The sequence below is a fragment of the Petaurus breviceps genome, unplaced genomic scaffold (genome assembly GCF_028583685.1).
Source record: "Petaurus breviceps papuanus isolate PSGF00001 unplaced genomic scaffold, PetGlider_PUasm1.0 174, whole genome shotgun sequence".
Lineage (NCBI taxonomy): Eukaryota > Metazoa > Chordata > Mammalia > Diprotodontia > Petauridae > Petaurus > Petaurus breviceps.
The window spans coordinates 29,966,565-29,975,272 of NW_027185761.1; the positions used below are offsets into that span (position 1 = coordinate 29,966,565).

The window sequence follows — 8,708 nt, forward strand, 5'->3', positions numbered from 1 at the left end:
AGCTATTAAGATGACATCCCTCTCATTCCCACAGGGGGGAAGACAAACTTAGGTTGTATCAGCAACTTGAAGAATAACCTGATATCCACTGCCCTTTTGTGTTTTAAGAAATATATTGTGTTTCCTCCACACTTGGATTCACTGAGCACCCATTAGTCTGAAATGTGTTTTATGCAGGTTTTGTCCAGGTTTTTTACAAAAAAAGATACCAGTAATGAGAGCATCCTTTCCCCTGTCCCCCCAGGATAGAGGTACATTCACCTTATTAAGTGGATCTTAAGCACTGGGATCCAGTAGACAGTTCAATTTGCTCAGGCCATTTAAAAAAGAGAATCAGTGCTACTCTCTGGCCAAGTGGTGAAGCAGAAGTATATTTTTGACACCTTTCACCTCTTTTTATTGAACCATTCCTCTGTATCTTTTCAATAGTCATAAGCCCTAAAGTGTAACTTCCACAAAAGAAAAGCATTAGCTAAAAAAAGTTCTGATGACTAGGTTTTTATTCCATCTTGAGGTATTTGCATGGCACATTAACATCAGGGAGGGGATAGAGAGCCAAATTTAGAGTCAATAAGGACTGTGTTCTAGTCCTCTAATAGGTACTGATTATAGGACCTCTCTGTGTTCTGGGAAACTCTTAAGACTATAAGCTATAGAGGAGGTGCTGAATTGCACTGCTAAAGGGACTTTCCTTTTCTTAGAATTCTCTATACCAATGAAATCATAAGCCTTGTCCAAAAGCATTAAAAAAAGATTTTCACATTAACAGAGATTCACTGGACATGGAATAAAACTTAAACTTTCAGTTAAGTAATTTTTTTTAAAGTGATTGGGGTTAAGTAACTTGCTCAAGGTTACAAGGCCAGTTATTTTGTGTGGGTGTTAAGTATCTGAGCCCAGAACCAATCCCAGGTCTCCCAACTCTGGGGCCAGAGCTCTTACTCACTGCACCACCTGGCTACCCCTAAGTAAATTTTTTTTTAAATTGATTTGGTAATGTTGGAATTTCAGGTACATTGACACCTAAGTAGAAAATATACATCTGAAGCTTGACCTGTCCAAGGTTTTGATAGACTACACTCCCCATCAGAATGATTAAACTACTCACTGTGAAAATAGGCCATCCTTCAATGGAATTCTGAAGTTTTCCAAGAAATATGAGTGGTTATTGCCAAGATTAATTTGGTCTTAGTGTAGACTAGCTAAGGAAATAATACACACAAGCTCTATGTTCTTCTCAAATTCTTGTTATGCACTCTATTTTAGTTCCTTGCTCTGTGGAATTACTTACTAGCTCTCTGGGTTTTTTTGTCCTTTCATTATGACTTATAAAATGAATTTCCCTTTTACTGTTCATCAATTTGCTCATATGGGGTCACTTTACCCTGGATCCACTGACTAGGGCCTGAGTAAAATCTATATTTCCTGTTAAATGGTTGTGTCCTAGGCCTCTATCCAAAAGAGATCAAAGAAAAGGGGAAAAGGGATGTATTTGTACAAAATTATTTATAGCAGATCTTTTTGTAGTGGCAAAAAATCAGAAATTGAGGGGATTCAAATCAATTGGGGAATGGCTGAACAATAGTCATATAAGATTGTGATGCAATACTATTATACTATAAGAAATGACAAACAGGTAACATGTACCTAAAACCATCAGCAAGCATTATATGTAAAGGGGATAAGCTAGAAGCATTTCCAATAAGATTGGTGCAGAAACAAGGATGTTCATTATAACCACTGTTTTTTGTAATGGTAATGTAATTTGATTTTGAAGACCCCTTTTTGTATTGGTAAATAAGCAGATACTTAGCACCTCCTTTCAATTTAAGCAAAGGTAGCAGGTACTTAGCACTTAGTAATTGATCAAGCCTCTGTTGGGGAAACAGAAGGGATGAACTCCTGACTTAACAGGAAGGGGTTTGCTGAAAAAGGAAGCTAATGCTGTGTGTATTTAAGGAAAAGCCCCAGGAAGGGACAGTCAGAATTTCTTGGGACCAGCATCTGGAAACAGAGCAGCTACAGAAGAGAAATGAGAATTGAGAACTGAGTCAGAATTTCCTGAGAACTTGTGGTGGCAGGGTTTCTTCTGAAGAGAAGTCCAGGAGCCCCCCTCCTACCCTGCCCCCTGCCCAGGCTAGATAAGATGATTCTGAATTTTTGAAGAGCTGCAGAAGACTGAGGAAGCATGACCAGGATGCTAAGACTTTGTCTGTTTGTAGCTTGGTTGAGCCTTGAATTCTCGAGAACAGCAATTATAAAGGATTTGAAATGGACTGGACCCTGTGAACTTCATTGTGGAGCAGGACTTACACAGAGAGCTGGAAAAGGAACTGAGAGCTGTCTGCCTTTGAATCCAGGTGACTGTTTGGTGGATTCAGGTAGGAGCTGCCTGCCTCTAGTCAAGATGAAAAGACCTCTCCATGGATACTGAATAGTGATGAAATTGTAGTTTACTAGTGACCTAGGGTTGGGGAGTCTGTGTATTTTCTAATGATTGTATTTAGTGATTAATGATACTTAGTAATTGATTGCTGAATGAGTGACTGATTGAGTTAACTTAGTGTGACCCATGAGTGGAAGACTTTGAGTATTGAACTTTGAGATGATTGTTCTTTGTTCGAAACTTTGTGGCCACTATGGTGGAAGCTATGTGGCCATTTTTTTTTTAAGCAATTGGGGTTAAGTAACTTGCTCAAGGTTACACGGCCAGTTATTTCTGGGTGTGGTGCTAAGTATCAGAGCCAGGATTCGATCCCAGGTCATCCCAACTCTGGGGCCCATGCTCTTACTCACTGAGCCACCTGGCCACCTCTATGTGGCCATTTTAATGATAAGCTGTTGTGAATACTATATTGTGATCTTCTGTGATAAGTTGTAATATTGTGAATGCTGTACCTTGATTTTCTCTGAATGTTTTGCTTTGATTTGTTACTAAACAGAGTGTTCACTATACTGTGTGATCAGAACCTTAAAAACTGTTCACAGTAACATTCCTCTGAAGAGCTGCTAGTGCTCAGCTTTACAGTATTCAATATGGTACTTGAAATGTTAGCTTTAGCAATAAGAGAAGAAAAAAATTGAAGGAATTAGAATAGGCAAAGAAGAAACTAAGCTATGATTCTTTGCAGATGATATGATGATATACTTAGAGAATCCTAATCAAGTGAAAAACTATTTGAAATAATAGAAAACTTCAGCAAATTTGGAGGAAATAAAATAAACCCACATAAATCATTAGCATTTCTATATATCACCAACAAAGCCCAACAGCAAGAGATAGAAAAGGAAATTATATCTAATGTAATTATAAAATATTTGGGAATCTACCTGCCAAAACAAACCAAGGAACTATATGAACACAATTACAAAAAACATTTTTTTCACAAAAATGAAGTCAGATCTGAATAACTGGAAAAACATCAGTTGCTACAGTTTCAGTCACAGTGTGTCAGAGCAATAGCCCAAGGGATATCTTCCCAGTGTTTGCTTGGTCCATTCTCTGCCATGAGTGTGTGTGCGAGAGAGCTTCATGCACAACTCAAAAAGGCTGGTAGGAAGGCTGGGAAGGACTCTGGAAAGGCAAAGATAAAGGTGGTTTCCCCCTTGCTGGCAGAGGGCTGGCTTGCAGTTCCCAGTGGGCATTCACCTGCATCTGAAGTTGCACACAATGAGTCACAGACACGTGGGAGCCACGGCCACAGTGTACAGCACAGTCATCCTGGAATATCTAACTGCAGAGGTTCTTGATCTGGCAGGAAATGCATCGAAAGACTTGAAGGTGAAGTGCATCACTCCTCACTACTTGCAGCTAGCTGTTCCCGCGCATGAAGAATTGGACTCTCTTATTAAAGGCAACAATTGCTGCTGGTGGTGTGATTCCACACATCCATAAATCTCTGATTGAAAAGAAAGGACAACAGAAGACTGTTTAAAGGATGCCTAGATTTCATGTTATCTCAGGACTCTAAATACTCTTTAACTGTCCAGTGCTGGTGATTTCCAGCGGACTGTATCTCTGTGAAAACCACAATTTTGTCTTTTCGTAATTTTATTTTGATTAAGTTGGAAGCTTACTTAACTTTCCAAACAACCAAATTTCTGCATTGAAGTCTTAACCATATTTAAGTATTACTGTGGCTTCAAAGAAGCTATTGATTCTGAAGTAGTGGGTTTTGATTGAGTTGACTGTTTTTAAAAATCTGTTTGGATATTAATTGTGATGCAGAAGTTATAGTAGTGAACATTTGGTTTTGTACAGACTTTTATTTCCTCTCTGGTGGAAAAGTTCAATAAAGGTCATATCCAAAACAACAACAACAACAAAAATCAGTTGCTTGTGGGTAGGCCGAGGTAATATAATAAAAATGAAAATTCTACCTAGAGTAATCAACTTATTCAGTGCCATGCTAATCAAACCACCAAAAAATTATTTTATAGAACTAAAAAAATAATGAAATTCATCTGGAAGAACAAAACATACAGAATTTCAAGGGAATTCATGAAAAGAAATGCTAGGGAAGGTGGTGTAGCTATACCAGATCTTAAATTGTATTACAGAGCAGGAATCATCAAAACTACTTGGCACTGGCCAAGAAATAAAGTGGTGGAATAGGTTAGGTACACAAAACACAGTCAATGACTATAGTAATCTACTGTTTGATAAGCCCCCAAAGTCCAGCTTCTAGGATAAGAACTCAGTTATTATTAGGGAGGGGGAGAAAATTAAGAACCCTAAATCCTATGGAACTGAATGATGTAAACTAAAATAAATAAATAAATTTAAAATAAAGCAAAAAGAAATGACAAACAGGATTCTTTCAGAAAATCCTGGCAAGACAAATTAATTGATGCAAAGTGAAGTAAGCAGAACCAGGAGAAAATTGTGCATAGTAAGAGCAATAACGTAAGAATAACCATCTGTGAAACATTTAGCAATTTTGATGAAGACAATAATCCAAGAAAATTTCAAAGTATTCATGATGAAAATGCCATATACCTTTATTTTTATTGGGTTTTTTGGTGTTCTCTTTTGCAACATGATTAATACAGAAATATGTTTCAGATATCCTCATATGTAATCCAATTGATTGCCTTCTAAAGAAGAGAAGATGGCCTGGAGGAAGAGAATTTTAACTCAAAATTTTAAAAAAGATTGTTAAAAATATTTACATGTAGTTAAGACATATTTAATTAAATAATAACAATATTACATTATATAATATATAATTATATTACATCAATATCATTATATTATTTATATAATATCAGATTCTAAACTGGATGCAAAATCTACCATCACAAAATAAATAAACAACCCTTGAGGTCAAGGACTTTAAAATCTAGATGGGAAGGAAACAGCATTTTACCTAAACAAGCAAATATTTGGAAGAGAAAGATAACATTTGGGTTTTTTTTTAATGCCTTATATAGAAGTGGTTCTTGAAATGAACTTTTAAATAAGTCAGAGACTCTGAGAGGTAAGTAAGAGGAGAGACATTTTAAGCAGGGATAATAACCTTTCCAGAAGTATAAAGGTGGGAGACAGTAAGTCCTGTAGAATAGGCCATTATGAATGGAATGTAGAATGAGTAAGTAAGAATATTGTGAAATCAGTCTAGAAAGATAGGCTGGAACCAGATTACCATGGTCTTTAAATGTCAAGCAGAAGAGCTTATGTTTTATTCTATAAGTAACAAGATGAGACTGATGCTTTTTAAGCAAAGGAGGGACATGGTCAGAACTATGCTTTAGGAATATGTAATCTGGCAGCAGGGTAGTAGAGGGATGTGATAGAGGGCAGGCAGAATTCAAAGTAATCAACTGGAAAGATTGCATTAGTGCAAGTGAAATGTGACGAAGGCCGGAATAAGGTGGTGGGCATGTGAGTAGAGAAAAGAGGAATTGTGTGAGAGATGTTTTAAAGGCAGAAACATCAAGGCGTAGCAAATTATTAGACCTAATAGTATTAGGGAAGTTAGAGAGTCAAAGAATGACTATCACATTTGAACCTAAGTGACTTAGTGACAGAAATAGAGAAGTTAGGGAGAGGAATAGGTTTTAGGAAATGATAATGTCTTTTTTTAAAAACAGTTTGAGAAGTCTATGGGATACTGTGAAGGGAATTTGAAGATCTTCCATGCCCCTTGAACTTGCTGACATAGCAGGAAGGGGAGGAATGAAGGAGCCAGAGCACATTAGGAGCCGGGGCTGGAGCTAGCACAGTGACTGGAAGCTGTGGCAGTTGTGTGAACTTCTCTTTTTCTGAGCCAGCCAGAACTTCTTGTAAGGACTCCTGCTTTGGACTGCCGGGGATGGGAACTATGAGGGCCAGAGCTGCTGGAAGCAAGCTGTGTGGAGGCTGAGCAGTTATCATGAATGAGGAGAGGAGGATCTTTGCCTGAGATAGTTTGTTTTGTTTTGAAGCCTTGAGAATGTGGGTGTTTACTGCCTTAACTATGTGTGCCAACTCTGTGTGCCAACTCTGTGGCTACTGTGATGGCTTTGATTTTCTGGTTTTGGGACTCAGTTTTATGATACTTTGAATAAATGTTCTGGCTATGTCCCCCATGTAGAAAGCCTGTTATATTTTGTGATTAATAACCATATCAACATATTTATAGTGACCGTAAACATTGTGAATTCTGCATTGTTAATACAGATATCTACATGAAGATGTCCAGCAAGTAACTGGTGATATGGGAAGACTAACAAGTAGTGGCCTATGGAGTAGGAAACAATAGGAAACAAATTCTATGTTAATAATCATAACTGACATGAGTATATAAAGTTTGTGAGGTTCTTAAGATATTATTTTATTCAAACCTCACAAAAACCTCATGAAGAGGTACAAGAGGCATTATTATCCTCATTCTACAAATTACAATTCAATAAAAATCCTTTCACAAAAAGCTCTTTTGGTTGGTTTGTTTTGCATAACACTTTGGAGCCTTACCCCAGTTATGGGTGAAAGGGTAGAATGTTGGGTTTTTTTTTTTTTGTAATCTTTACCCTGAACTACCAAATAACTTTGCAAAAGGATTCTACTAATACTTTAGTTTGCAATTATGCCAACAATGAATGTGCATATGTGCTTCTTTATAACCTTGACAATGGTGATTTTCATTGCTTTTAATTATTTTTGCAAATTCACTGACGGGATGACAACTAAGCATTCTTTTGACTGTATCAATCAAATAAGGGGCAGGGGAAGGATATGCTAGTATCTAAAAGAAATAGGCAGCAATAACATTTAACACAATGGAAACTGTGTGTGTGTGTGTGTGTGTGTGTGTGTGATTGTGGTATACATAGACAGATAGATGATAGATGATAGATAGATAGATAGATACATAGATAGATAGATAGATAGATAGATAGATAGATAGATAGATAGATAGATAGATGATATGGATACATACATACATACACATATATTATGTAAAACATTACAGATTAGATTTCAAAATGTAGAATTTCATGGCAATTTCAGCAACACTGGGAGCATAGCAATCTAGTTATAAGTAAACTGTGTCTAAGTCTCTTCAAGTATCGCTACTCTCATCTCAGAGAGATTCTTGATTCTAGTAGACTGTCTCACCCATAACAGTCTCATCACAGGCAAATGTCAATTTTTTCTCATAATTTAAAATTATCACACTGTTTTTTCTCGAGTTGGAAGGAACGATGACTCTGAATCTGCCAAACTATGTCCTTTGGGACATGCTGTAATTAGAATGGTATCCATTGATTATGATATTTTAAGTATGTGAAGCTGTGAATTCTTTGACAAAAATGCCAAAGGATGTGCTTTAACTGCTTAATTCAAAGCTAATCTCATGCTGCATTTGGACATTACATGTACCAGAAACAGATTTGGAAGCAGCTTCTGAGATCAATTAGTTCCATCTTCTATGTGACCAAGACTCCGCTTCCCTGACATCTCTGACAAGTGTTTATCTGACATCTGATTGAAAATCTCCAGTGACAGCGACTGACTTCCTTTGATAAAGTACATTTCACCTTGGGGACATACTAGTTAATAAGAATTTTTCTTATGTAGAGATCTATTTCTTTGCAACTTATCTCTTTTACTCATAGTTCTGGGCCCTTACACCAAGCAGAACAAGCCCTGTTCTCTTCAAATTTTTCAAGATAGTGATTATGTTCCCTCTCACTTCCCCCACCCCGTACATTTTCTATTTTTTAAAATAAACATGTCTACTTCCTTTATCTACGGCTTTTATAACGTGGTTTCTAGGTCACTTACCATCTTGGTTACCTTCTTCTAGATACACACCATTTTGTCAACGTACTTCCTAAAATTTGTAACCCAGAAATAACTGGACAAAGAACTTCAAATGCACTTTGACCAAATCACTATACCACAGGACTATTATTTACTTCATTCTGGAAGGTGTACCTCTATTTATACAGACCAAGATTGCACTAAATTTTTGACTACCAGACATATTTGTCTTGAAAATCAATATATGTATACTTATAATGAACTTCAAGTTTATTATACACACACACATAATGTTCTTCCATTGAATTTCTGCTCACATTTTTTTTTTATCCTGTGGTGGTATAATTGATGACGTGAACCAAAATCATTTACTACCACCACCACCACCACCACCACCACCACCACTACTACTACTACTACTACTACTACTACTACTACTACTACTACTACTACTACTACT

At 36.8% G+C, this 8,708-nt stretch overlaps 1 pseudogene; it reads left to right on the forward strand.

Annotated features, from left to right (window-relative positions):
• Positions 1 to 229: 229 nt before the first annotated feature.
• Positions 230 to 3,973, forward strand: LOC138158097 (histone H2A.Z pseudogene; annotated as a pseudogene).
• Positions 3,974 to 8,708: the final 4,735 nt, after the last annotated feature.